Source organism: Colobus angolensis, unplaced genomic scaffold, assembly GCF_000951035.1.
Source record: "Colobus angolensis palliatus isolate OR3802 unplaced genomic scaffold, Cang.pa_1.0 Scaffold20, whole genome shotgun sequence".
In the NCBI taxonomy this organism is placed as follows: domain Eukaryota; kingdom Metazoa; phylum Chordata; class Mammalia; order Primates; family Cercopithecidae; genus Colobus; species Colobus angolensis.
The window spans coordinates 14,708,262-14,720,522 of NW_012115155.1; the positions used below are offsets into that span (position 1 = coordinate 14,708,262).

The 12,261-nt window shown below is 34.6% G+C and overlaps 1 pseudogene across 1 annotated transcript; it reads right to left on the bottom strand.

Annotated features, from left to right (window-relative positions):
• Nucleotides 1–68: 68 nt before the first annotated feature.
• LOC105511543 lies at nt 69–1,057 on the bottom strand (annotated as a pseudogene). Its single transcript, XR_001001728.1, has one exon. The product of XR_001001728.1 is annotated as a heterogeneous nuclear ribonucleoprotein C pseudogene (transcript).
• Nucleotides 1,058–12,261: the final 11,204 nt, after the last annotated feature.

Consider the following 12,261-nt stretch of genomic DNA (forward strand, 5'->3'; position numbering starts at 1 on the left):
GTCATCCTCGCCATTGGCGCTGTCTCTGTCATCCTCTCCTTCCTCAGCCTCTTTTTCATCATCCTTGATCAACTCCAGCTGGTCATCCCCCCATCGTCATTATCATCATCATCCAGTAGGTCGCCCTCCTCAGCAGAGTCACCTGCACCCCCCTCAGACTCCATCTTCACATTAGTCTCATCTTTCTTCACGGAGCTGCTGCTCTGCTCCTCTTCTGACTTACCGTTCTTCATCTCTACTGCTTGTTTGCTCTGTTCCTTTTCAATTTTTTCCAGGTTTTCCAGGAGAGAATCTACTTTTTGTTTTATCTGGGTCAACTCCTTCTTAATGGCCTGAAGGTCATCTCCTTTCAACTTTCCAGACTTGGAAGATCCCTGCTGTCCACTCTTAGAATTGAAGCCACTTTTGCCCCTTCGTGAGGTGTTTCCTGATACACGCTGACGTTTCGAGGGCACTACAGCCCGAGCAATAGGAGGAGGAGGAGGTACACGTGCGGGGTAACTGTACATCCTATCATAATAGTCCCGTTGAAAGTCATAGTCCAAAAGAGGAGCCGTACATCTCCGCTGCAGATCGTCTCACACCTGCTTTTCCTCGGTGCACTTTTGGCTCTGCAGCCAGGTTAATATCTAAAACCTGGCCAGCAATCATTCTGCCATCCTCTCCTGCTACAGCAGCCCGGGCATTTCTCTCATTAACATATTGAACGAAGGCAAAGCCCTTATGAACAGAGCAGCCCACAATTTTGCCGTACTTCGAAAAGATTGCCTCCACATCAGATTTCTTGACCACAAGAGTGTTGAGATTCCCAATGAACACACGGGAGTTCATGGAACGAGGATCTGACTTGTTGGTAACGTTGCTGGCCATCGTGTTTGATGATAAGGTTTCTCACAAAGCTGAAAATGTAGCTGAAGATCAAAGAAATCTCACAGGAGGGGGGAGGGAGAAGAGATTCGATTCTGAGTCTCCTACTCCCGGATTCTGCGTGGAGAAACCGACTGCTGGACGAGATCGGCAACGCGGATACAACCGCTCAGTCTTCGTCTCTTCACAAAATGGCGAGAACATTTTTTAAAAAGCAAAGGTCTTTCTGCTCACAAAAAAATGTTAGCGTCTGAGGAGAATAAGTCCACAGAATGAAGATGGCACCGTAATTACAATTAGTTAAACATATACAATTAGGTAAAAAATATTGTATGTCATCTATCAAACCTGCTACAGGGGAGATTACAGAATTGGGTTTGGATAAAAGTAGAAAAAAATAAACATTACAAATTATATGGAAATAGAATTGCGTTATCCAAATTTGGCAAACCTCCAATGAATAACTAGCTCAACCTATGTCCATGTGGAATTCTAGTGTTCATTTTATTGAATTTTAAAGATGAAGTAAAAATCAATAGAGACAGAATCTGGTAGATTATAAATAAAGAGAAACAACTCTAATGCACTAGTAAGTAGTGTAGAGGTTAAGTAAAAAAATATTGGGTTGACACAGGAGATGTACAAAGAATACACCCAAATCCATCTTAAATGTGTATGTCTAATTTATTTTCTATTTGGACTCAGATCCCTCATAAATCAGTCCCTTCCCCTCTTCCATCCTCTCCACTTCATTGGTTCTGCAGTTCTGTTTGTACCTACGCTGGCCACAGTGATTCACAGCTACTCAGGCTATGCATGTCACATCCAGCGCTCCAAATACTAGTTATTAGGAAGCAGCAGAGTGAGTAAAAACAGAGTAAGCTTACCCCTCAGGGCTTCCCCCAAGCTGGTTATCAAATTAATCATCTCAGCAGAGCAGGTATTTACCTCAAAGCATTGCATATATTGCCATTTCTGTTAAACTGCATGAATTATGGAAAAAATAGGATATAATTAGAATATATTCTACTTGGGCCAATAAACTACATCAATTTTAGTCCATTATCAACTCATAATTTTGATTGGATAGATCAAATGGATGAGGAAGATTAACGTTCTTCTCTGATCTTCAGCTATATTGCAGCGGGATAATGAAGGAATCAGAGACAGAGGGGTTGAGGAGGAATTATTTAATTATTTAGGTGCACCGACCCAGTTGGATTACCATCCAAAGGACTGAGCCCCAAACAGAGTCAAGATACCTTTTCAGCATTTCATGGGGTGGGGGAAGATTTCTGCAGGGGGAAACATATTACAGAAGCGAGAAACAAAGACAGTTGTTCAATTAAGACAATCATTACATTATTTCTTTTCAAGGAACAACATGTTTTACGACTTGAGATTATCTGTTTAGTGATCTTGTAGCTGCACGGCTAAAGAAACAGAGTGTTCACAATGCTGGGAAAGGAAGAGATAAGGCTTACTAACCGCAGAAAAACAGCCAGTCAATTTTTAAAGGACTTCAGCTCTTTCTCTTCCTCAGGGGGAATTGGTTTTTCTTACATACAATTGAGTTTTTGCTTACACATTCTTTAATTTCTTTTGATTCCTGTTCCAATATAATATATATATACACACACACACACGCATATATACATCTGTATACACACATATATATGAGGCTCTGTCTCATATATATATATATATATTTTTTTTTTTGAGATAGAGTCTCACTCTGTCACCCAGGCTGGAGTGTGTGGTGCAATCTCAGCTCACTGCAACTTCCACCTCCCGGGTTCAAGCAATTCTCCTGCCTCAGCCTCAGTACCCATTTCCAAAGATCATAGCACATATACACATAAATCAGACATATGTGACATTTCCTTCTCTTGTTAATATGCATGCTAGGTAATATGAAAAGGCGAAACAACTCATCTCACACTCAAAGGTTATTTGTGTATATATAATTATATAAATGATTCCATTAAAAATCAGTAATATAATCCACTCAATTCCCCAAATTATGAATTTTTTCCAAGAACCCACAATTGTGGATATTTTATATACAACACAAAATAGCTACAATAAAGAAAAACATTTACACAAGTGTGTTATTTCCCTGGGAACTATTTAGTTGTAAATATTCCTCTAAAGTTTATAGCCATTTATCTGCTACCACTGCAGCCTGAAAACCAAGTGAGAATTTTCAATATTCTGTCCATACTTTTGCATCCTGAAGGAAATATATGTAAACCTAACTGATTTGTTCTGATTCCACTGAGATATTTAGTGCATAAACGCATATAATTTATGTGTGTGTGTTTTCTTAGATGTGTACATAAAGTCTCATGAGAAAGTCTCAATAAGTTTAGTTGCAGCAAACATTTATTCCTTAGACTTTAGTCATCATGATTTAAAATACATGAGACTTTACCAGTTAAACTTTAACAATAATCTATATTTCATTGTCTGTAACATATTCACTAAACCTCATGTTTAGTAACCCAACTTTTTCTCCCCAGTGTACACATAGTCTTGTTGATTTTTAAACCAGTTATCTTGGAAGAATGTGCTGATTTTAGCTTATGTCATGAAACGACTTTTTCTTATCTTCTAAAGCATTGTGGTTATTGTTCTCAAGCCATCCGCAGCCATGTGACGATGTTATAGTTTATTTTTTTCTTGATACAATAAAGTCAGCATCATGTCAATGGACACTATGCCATTTCAACAGAGTACATTAGCTTGATGGCTTACATAAGGAACAAAACCTCAGTCATTTATCATATAACATTCTAAAGCTTTAAGCTTGCTAAATTTTAAAGCAAATTTTGTAGAGACTTCTAGCACAACCTCAATGAATTTGACAGGTGTTAGCTCATGATAGCCAATCAGCTTTGTGTTTACAGATGCGAATATTACATGTAGCTCCATAAATCTATCACATTTTCAGTCTCCTTAAAGCACTTCTACTATAATTTTTCTTTCCCTTCTCCTCCATGAAATGCCTTTCTAATCCTGTTTTTTGTTTAGTGACAATAGATTACATTCTCATAGTCCTATTCAGTAGTGTTAATTTCTCCAAGGTTTACGCTTATGCTATTTTTCTCACCACTCCATATTAGAATATATTTTACTCTCCTCTTCTTAAAGTTCACGTATCTTTCAATACTTAGGTTCAAACTCATTTGCCTTAAAAATGTGGCTCTGCTAGAAAGAAACATACAAGTCATGTTACCTTAGAAAAGAGAAAAAACATGTTCCCATTAGTTAAGCCTATGTATGCATACTTTCTTCCCTATTCGGCTACTACAAAGTATATAGGACTATAGTTAATGATAGCAAGTAGCTTGCAATAGGTGCTATTTATATGGTTGCTGGAAACTGAGATTTGTCTTTTTACTCAATTATATTGATTTCTTCTTAGATTGTCTTTTTATGTACAATATTGTATGGGTGGTGAAACTGGTTTTTAAATTATTATTTTCACTGACATTTCATTTAAATAATAACATAATCAATTACCTTGCTTTCTTCCAGGAAACTGAATGCAACATAAACAAGAGTAGCTACACCTATAAATATGGAATATGTTGACCTAGCCTGCATCTTTTTAAAGCATATTATACAATGATTTGTATGCCTTTTTCTACATTTTTTAAACAAAGAACAAGAATATAGATTTAGCAACCACATAAAGGATGAGTTATATTTATGTATAAATATTAAATTGTGCTGTTAAATGTCACTTAAATTTTAAAATGGGAAGTTAAAATTAAACAGGAAAGGCCGGGCGCGGTGGCTCAAGCCTGTAATCCCAGCACTTTGGGAGGCCGAGACGGGCGGATCACGAGGTCAGGAGATCGAGACCATCATGGCTAACATGGTGAAACCCCGTCTCTACTAAAAAAAATACAAAAAAACTAGCCGGGCGAGGTGGCGGGCGCCTGTAGTCGCAGCTACTCGGGAGGCTGAGGCAGGAGAATGGCGTGAACCCGGGAGGCGGAACTTGCAGTGAGCTGAGATCCGGCCACTGCACTCCAGCCTGGGCGACAGAGCGAGACTCCGTCTCAAAAAAAAAAAAAAAAAAAAATTAAAATTAAACAGGAAATAAAGATCTTAGGTATTGTGAATGTGGAAACCTCTGTAGTCACTTTTATCAAATTCTTCCTCTTTTTTCTTTTACTGAAAATACCAAGAATAATACCTACCACAAAGTAGCTACTTCTGTACAATAATTTTACGTCATATCCTTCTATTGTTGCCTATTTCACCCTTGAAGTCCGAAATGAGTTGCAACTGTTGGATTAATAATGATGGGTGGTGGTGGGTTCTGTTCCCTCTTTCCTCTTTTTCCATCGTAGCATGAGCTACCTTTATCATTATTTACCTAAATATTCTTGTCTTCTGTCTCCACATATGATCACTATTCTTTATCTTTCCATGTTGGTGTTGTACAATTTTGTCCTTTCTATACTTTCATATCTAGTCTTAATCAAATGTGACTTTCCCTCTTACTTTATTTCTTTTATTCCTCTTCTTTCCCTTTTGCATAGTACATAGGAAAAAAAAGTGTCTGGGCTATGAGTCTCAATAAATGAGTGAAAGATTTGAGATGGTGATTAAGATTAAAGGAGAAATATGATCATGTGGGGTTCTGAGAGTCATATCTAGTGAAACACATGTTATATATAATGTGTATGAGTATATGTTACATATAATGTATTTGTATTTGTTATATAAAGCATGTGCACATGCTAAAACATATAAACTCTCCTGTGGGGAGAGATCTATCTGGCATTTTATTAAACAATGTATATATATGCATATATATAATATACATACATATGTACCTATAAATACATATATACATATGTGTATATATGTGTGTGCAAGTGGGTAGGTATGTAGGTACGTAGGTAGGTAGACAGAGAGAGAGAGAGAGAGAGAGAGAGAGAGAGAGCTCCCTACAGGAGAGCTTCTTCAAACATAGTAACATTGAACGGTGTGTGAACAGTGCTTATGATAAGAAAATCTATAGAGAAATGAAGAGAAAAGTAGTCAACATTTGTTGTGTCTTTTATTTATCAGGTACTTTCCAAGAAACTAGATGATACAGATACATACAATGTAAGATTCTACAACTCAAAATCTATGCTCACTTTTATTCTGTTACCAATACTTCATCTATACAACATCATTCTAATAACCCTAGGTATCTTCTTTCTTGTCTTCTCTCTATATATATTGACCTCTCTCTTTTCAGTTCTCTCTATATACACATCTTGACTCGTGGTATTTACACACACACAAACACACACACACACACACACACACACACACACACACACACACACCATTAATCATGCATTCTCTTAACTCTTGCTACCAAAACTCTTAAATAATTTTGATCCATAATAATCCTCTTTCTCATTTCTCCTCTTCAGTTAAGTAAATACACTTGGTGTTCTCTTATCTATGAATGTCTTTATGTGATTTGGCTCCTATACTCTATCATCTTTTTAAAAACTTGGTAATATCAATTATGCTTGCTTGCTTCTTAATATTTCACACTTCTTTAAAAAACATTAAAATTACCATAAAAAATAATGTTCTCATATTACATTTTAAGAAGTCTAAACTTCCCTGGACCTCATATTCTTCTAAAATTCTCTCTCCTTTTGACAGCCAAAGTATTATGAAGGTTATTAATGCCTGCCATCCCCACTTCCTTGTTTGAAAGACTCTCCTCACTCCACTCCTGTCTGGCTTCTGCCCTATGTCTCATTCCAAATATCGCCTATTCAGAACTCAATGCCTTCACTGTCCTTGAAGCCAATGATTATTTTTTATCTCCCATGGGACCCCTACACTAATTCTCCTCTTTGAGTTCAGAAGCATAATCTCAGAGGCTTACTTGGTATTTTCTTTTAAATATCTTAAGACAACTCTTTAATATTATGTCCAAAAAGAAACTTAAAATCTTTCTGCTCCAAATCTTCCTGCTCCTAAAAGAGATACAAATGAATAAGCTTGGGTATTCAAGGAGTAGACAGTCCAGTGTTAGAAACCAGCAAGAAAATAAATGCCAAATTACTATGTAATATGTGCTATTATAATGATGATCAGTACGAAAATATATATATATATATAATTCAAAAGAGAAAAAATGACAAAACTATAATCAAGCTAAGATAATAATATCTTTTTATACCTAGAATGTTGGCAACAATTCAGCAGTGTGACTATATCAATCATTAAGTGTTGTGAGAACTTAGAGGAAAATACCAAAAGCAGGATACTTAATAAATGCTACAAGAATAGGGATTTTAGGACCTCCTGACAGGATGAGACAGCACTGTGACTGAGTTTTGCTTAATAAGCGGGTCTAATTGACATGATTGAGAAGGGAGAATAAATATTACTAGGAAAGGTAGAGGGATATAAAAGGGATACACATAGAAGTGTTCAGAAAATCTGAAAGTGGAGGAGACTAAAGAAGAAAAACCACAAAGGCATAAAGAAATAATTTAATGTCGGTCCTACTCACGAAATTGAAGAGGTATTATTTCATTTGACATTTCATTACATATAATCTGAGTTAGAAAAATAATGCAAATGTGTTCAACTTAACTCCACTCTTCAAATTCAGTTCATGCTTGTTTGCACATTTTGTTAGATATTCAATACATCCAAGAGATCCATAGTGTAGGTAATTTTTTCCTATATTGTATGTTTATAAGTCCAAAGTTAAATTTATATGTTTAATTTTTCGTAATTTGAATTACGGCAGCCTTCTGACCATATTGGTCTGAAAGGAGTAAAACCTTGAAAAAAGTCACAGAAGGATTTTTACTTTCTATTTAATTCCCAGTTACAATTTTTTTCTGTATTCTAATTCAGACAAACTATTATTTTCTTTCCTTTAAATATCTGAAGGCAGAAAGTAAGAAAAAGAATAAAAATGAGACATGATTGGCTGTGAGTTGGTAGAGGTGATATGTGCGTGGAAGTTCATTATCCTATTCTGTCTACTATTACATATGTTTGAAATTCACCATAATAAAATGTTAAAAAAAAAAATAGATCTCAGGCTCGGTAGTCAGACAGCTATAGTTGAATTCTAACCCTTTCATCTCAGTTATTTCAAAGCGTGGCTCTTTCATTTGTGCTTTCCAAGTCTCTAAAGCAGATCTATCATTGAAGTTTCACTTCCAGAAGGCAAGTCAGGAATTGTTATTACTGCTTAGTTAGGTCGATCACAAAAACCTCGTGTTGGCAAGGATGACATTGGCAAATTTATCAGAGTTCTGAGTGTGGTCCTCAGACTCAAAGGTTTAGAAATCTAGTCTTGTTTTTCCTTGTAAAAGTGACATATCTTTCAGGGGAAAAGTTATATTACACAAGCCACATATTCTTCCCTTGTAGGTGGCTTTAAGTTAAAAGCCAAATCATTACTGTTATTATTTTCAAACATAAGTAGAGTTCTTGCTATGTGTCAGACACTCTTCAAAGCTCTTTATAAATATCCCATTTTGTCCTTGTAACAATATCTTTACAGATGAGGAATAGCTGAAACAGAGACATCAGATTATCTTCCAAAATTCATATATCTCAGAGTACCAGAGCTTGGATTTGAATCCAGCCAATCTGGATTTAAATCTGTGCTCTTAACCATGTAACATTTGGTATTCATCAAGAAAGAGCTAAATGAGTCAACACAATTACAATAAGAGTTCTCAGACTCTTGTTGAAGACACCCAGAGCAATAATATTCAAAATTTAACAGCCATAGGTTCTATCTTCTCGGCAAAAGCTGAGATGAATGCTTCTAAAAGAAGCCTCTCTAACATTTGTTTTTCTGTTTCTCGGAAGCTGCCCAACTCTAATTGTGGTCTATGTATTATTACAAGACACTTCAGTGTCTTCATTCTAAACTTTCTCTCTCTGACTCAAGGGCCATTTTACTTTTTGATGACAAATTTTCATAGCTTTGAATTTGTCTCTTAGTTTGTGTTTTATAGGAAACTTCAAGTTACTACAGTTAATTTCAACTAAAAACACTGAGGTCCGAATAGGTTAAATAACTCACTTTATCGCAACGCTGGGAGAGCTAATGATTCGATTCCTAAAGGAGAGCAATTTACATATTATCTCAACAGTCCTAAATTAAACAGTATGTCAACGTCAAATAAAGTAGTATAGGAGAAGTTTTTAGGGATACCACACTTTACCAACTTTTAAACTTATACCAAATATATGGTGTGTGATTTTCTGTCACTATCGAACAAAGAGTCATTTCCAATTCTATTTTGCTTGTGTAAGTCATGACCCTGATTGAATTCTATTTTATCAAATGGAATTTTGAAAGACTGTCCTTTTCTCAGTGTGCTTTCTTGAGGTCTTTGTTGAAAATCACTTGGCTGTAAATGCATAGATTTCTTTCTGAGTTCTCTATTCTGTTACATTAGTGTATATGCCTGTTTTTGTGCAAGTAACATCCTGTTTTGGTTGCTACAGCTTTGTAGAATATTTTGAAATGAGATAGTGTGATGCCTCCAGATTTGCTGTTATTTGCTCAAGATTTTTTTTTTTTTTGCTATCCATTGTCTTTTTACTTTCCATATGAATTTTAGAATGTTTTTCTATCTCTGAAAAATGTAATTGGCATTTTGATAGAAATTGCATTGAATCTATAGATTGTTTTCAGTAATACAGACATTTTAACATTACTTTTTCTAATTTGTGAACAGAGTATCTCTTTTCATTTATTTGTTTCCTCTTCAATTTCCTTCATTATTATTTTATACTTTTCATTGTAGAGACCTGTTATGTTCTTAGTTAAGTTTATTCCTAGGTATATGTTTTTGTAGCTATTATAAATGAAATTGCTTTCTCAATTTCTTTTTCGTATAATTCACTTCGGTGCATAGAAATGCTATTGATTTAATATGTTGGCTTTGTATCCTGAAACTTAACTAAATTTGTTTATTCTAATAGTTTTTTTTGGCTGGAATTTTTAGGGTGTCCTATTTGTTCAATCATGTCATATGCAAACAGGGACAGCTTCCTCCTTTCCAATTTCTATGCACTTTTTTTCTTTATTTTGCCAGATTACTCTGGTTAAGGCTTCTAGTACTGTGTTGAATAAAGATAATGAAAATCAGCATCTTTGTCCTGTTATAGAAAAATTTTTCAACTTTTACCCATTCAGAGAGCTGTGGATTGTCATATATAGCTTTTATTGTGCTGACATATGTTCCTTCTATACCCACTTTGTTGAGGGTTTTTAATCATAAAGGGATATGAAATTTTATCAAATGTGTTTTCAGCATCCATTGAAATAATAATGTAATTTTTCACCTCGATTCTGTTAATGTAGTAAATGACATTGGGAAAACTGTATATCCACATGCAGAAAAATTAAATTAGATCCCCATCTCTCATTATATAAAAAATCAACTTTAAATAGACCAACAACTTAAATGTAAGACTAAAAAGTATAAAATGATTTTTAAAAACAGAGGAAATTATTCACAAACTGGAGTGGGTGAAGAAATTTTGAGTAAGACTCAAAGAACAGACAACCAAAGCAAAAATAGACAAATGATATTGTATCAAAAGGAAAAGCTTCCGCACAGCAAAGGAAACAATAAAGTGGAGAAACAACCTACAGAATGGGAGAAGGTATTTTCAAATTATGCATCTGACAAGGAGCTAATGTCTAGAAGATATAAGGAACTCAATAGCATACAAACAACAAAAACAAACAAACAAAAACCCAATTTAAAAACGGGCCAAGGACCCAAATGGACTTTTCTGAAAAGAAGATATACAAATAGCCAACAAGTATATGAAAAAAGTATTCATCACCAATAAAAAAAAAAAAAAAAAAATTTCATCACCAATAATCATAGGAGAAATGCAAGTAAAAACTAAAATGAGATATCACCTAACCCTCATTAGAATAACTATTATCAAAAAGAAAAAAACGTGATATATGCTGATGAGGATGTGGAGAAAAGGGACTTTTATACACTGTTGGTGGGAATGTAAATTAGTACAACCATTGTAGGACCCAGTGTAGTTTCTTCAAAAATTTAAAAATAAAAAAAATTAAAAAATAGAATTACCATATGATCCAGCAATCCCATTACTGGGTTTCTATCCAAAAGAATAGAAATAAGTAGCAAAGACATGTGCATGCCCATGTTGATTGCAGAGCTGGTCACAAAAGCCAAGGTACAGAATCAACCTAAATGACCACCTAATGAAGAATGGGTAAAGAAAATATGACTATATGAATAATGGAATCCTATGTACCCATAAAACAGAATAAAATTCTGTCATTTGCAGCAACATGAATGAATCTGGAGAACGTTAAGTGAAATAAGCCTTTGGCAACTATGACAAATACCATATGATCTCATTCATATGTGAAATCTAAAACAATTGATTTCATGGAAGTAGAGTGTAGAATATTAGTTACCGGAGACTGGGGATACAAAGGAGAAGAAGGGAAATGGGAGAAGCTGGTCAATGGGTACAATGTTGCCGATAGTAAGAATACGCTTTAGTGTTCTTTGCACACTAGGATGACTGTAGCAAATAAGCATGTGTAGTAAAAGCTGGAAGAGATTTTGAATGTTGTCATTAGAAAGAAATCATGTTAAAAGTAATGTATATAGTGGTTACCCTGATTTAATCATTACACTGTACATACATTGAGACATTACGTTGCATATCAGAAATACGTACAATTATTATGTGTCAATTATAAGTAAAACATAAATTTAGTAATGAAATATCAGCAGACCTCTAGGATTTGCTATTTTTTTCTCGATGACAAATATTTATCTTTGAATTCTCAATCAGCATAAAGGTATTGTCTCTATAATGTCTTCTATTATATTTCTATGTTGCTTCAGTCTGTATAGTTTGTTCAAAATTCAGAAGTCTTTGAACCTAATATTAATAATATACAGGGACAAAATAAATTTATTATTCTGAAGGGCATGAATCTAGTTTCTCTATATTACACAGAGATATTTTGCAACAACCTTTTACTGGAGTTTGTTTTTAACAGTATTCTATTTTGCATTTGTAAGAGTTTGGCTATAAATTAATTTCATAGTCAACTCAAATGTTAAGAAAATAATCAATTATGTAACTTCATTAACAAAGTCATCGATCTGCTCAAATACAAGCAAGTTGTTCTGATACTCAATATTCTGTTATACTAAAATGTTAAATTTTAGACTCTTATTCATACAAATTCAGTCACTTCAATAGATATATTTGGTATTGCAGGTATTAAGGAGTAAGATGTAATTTATGAGAGAGAGAGTGTATCAACTGCCACTCCATCATAAAGTATTCTGTCACTGTTGATTT